Genomic DNA, 2,270 nt, shown 5'->3' with positions numbered 1-2,270 from the left:
CTTCACAGTCCTTTGTGAACTCATATATTCATTGTGAGTTAATGACTATTGAGATGTAGCATGTCATTGTGACATCACAAAACCATTGTGACATCACATACCTATTGGAATCTCAACACTAATATGGCATCACCAACAAATTGTGACATCTTTCCATTTTCTAACAAAGGGGGTGATTTCATTATGTCTGATGGGGCATAAAATTCTATTGTAAATATATACCACATTTTCTTGATGCATTCATCTACTGAAGGGCATCTGTGTTGATTCTATATCAAAAATCTGCCCTCTACTAACAAATTATGTAACATGCTGCCATTGTGATATCTTAGGCCTTTTGTGAGACAGTTTTCCACCTCAGAACATTTCAGGTACTACATGTGATATCAGAAATCTACTGTGATTTCAGGATCATTGTGATATTACTTCTGGATGTCATGACAATTGTTTCACATTGTGACATCATAAACCTGTTAGGATTTCATCACATTTCTGACAAGACATTTGTTTGGAGATATCACAGTCCTTGTGTGAACTCATATACTTATTGTGAATTAGTGACAATTTAAACCGGGAATGCCATTGTAACATCACACACCTATTGTGAAATCATAAACCTATTATGACTTCATTACCAGTATGGTATCACCACCTAATTGTGACTTAAAAACATTATTATATAATATTGTGACATCATATTGCTATTGTGATATCACTGTCACATTATGTTTTCATAAAACTAGACTTATCTCATAAGAGTTTAGGAAAATCATGTACTAGGACTTGAAGCTACTTCTGTGAACTTGCATCCTCATGAACAAGTAACAACTGAGATAGGATATATGATTATGATATTATAAACGTGTCACATCACAAACCCATTGTTACCTCATCACAACGGTGACATCCCAAAACCACTGTGACAGCATATTGCCATTTTGACACCACGATCACATGGTGACAACCCAACCTATTCTGCTGTCTTAGCACCTTTGAAAAAGCACATGGCTTTTCTGACATCTCAGTCACTCTTTTCTGTCACATAGTGACATCACAAACCTGTTAGGACTTCATCATGTTCATGGTGAAGCAACACCTGGCTTTAGAGACATCAATGTCCCTTTGTGAACTCATATACTCCTTATAAATTAATGACAATAGAGATCTGGCATGCCATTGTGAGATCACAACCCATTGTGACATTACTAACCTATTGTGACCTCTTCATCCTTATGGCATTACCAACTAATTGTGATAATGAAACCTTTTTATGACCTGATATTCTAACAATTCATTGCCATTGTGATATCTTGGTTCCATTGTGTTTCTACAAAAAAATTATAAACACCTAACATTTTAGAAAATTCATGGGATTTGAAACTTTCAACTCCTTCTTTGAACTCTTAACCTCATTGTAAATTAGTAAGAATCCAAACTGGACAGGTCATTGTGATATTACAAACTCATTGTGCCATCACGAACCCATTGTGACTGTATCATCCCATGTAAACTCATCACCATTCTGACATCACCAATGCATTGTGACATAACATGGCCAATGTGGCTTCATGATCATACTAACATTTTATATCTGTTCCATCATGTTTTCACAAACCTAGTAAGATCTCATGACATGTTAGACAATTGATGCATTTGGGACTTCCATCTCCTTCTGTGAACTCATATCCTCATTTAGAAATAGTAGCAATTGAAATTGGACATGTCATTGTGATATTACAAACTTGCTCTGACATTGCTAACACACTATGACATTACAAACATATTGTAACCACATCACCAGTATGGCATCAGCAACTAATTTTTTTGCTGGGGGTCTGGTCATGGGGCCTGAACTCTGATTCTGGGTGCTGTCCTTTAGCTCTTCAGCTCAAGGCTAGCACTCTACCACTTGAGTCACAGCACCACTTCCAGCTTTTTTCTTTTTGTTCATGAGGTGCTAGGGAATCGAACCCAGGGCCTCATGTATGCAAGGCAAGCACTCTACAACTGAGCCACCTTCCCAGCCCCATCACCAATTAATTTTAACATCACATTGCCACTGTGACATCATGATCATGTTGTGACTTCCAAAAACTATTAGGACCTCTGAGTTGCTCTGAAGAAACACATGGTCTTTGTGAGATCATAGTTATTTGTGTGCGATATCCTTGTTATAATGACAATGGAGTTCAGACATGCCATTTTAACATCACAAACCCATTGTGACATCACCAGAGTGACGTCACAATGTACTTATGACATCATCAGCT

Source organism: Dipodomys spectabilis, unplaced genomic scaffold (assembly GCF_019054845.1).
Source record: "Dipodomys spectabilis isolate Male_0828 unplaced genomic scaffold, ASM1905484v1 ptg000028l, whole genome shotgun sequence".
Taxonomy (NCBI): domain Eukaryota; kingdom Metazoa; phylum Chordata; class Mammalia; order Rodentia; family Heteromyidae; genus Dipodomys; species Dipodomys spectabilis.
The sequence above is the reverse complement of the archived record's forward strand: the minus strand, read 5'-3'. Positions refer to the sequence as shown.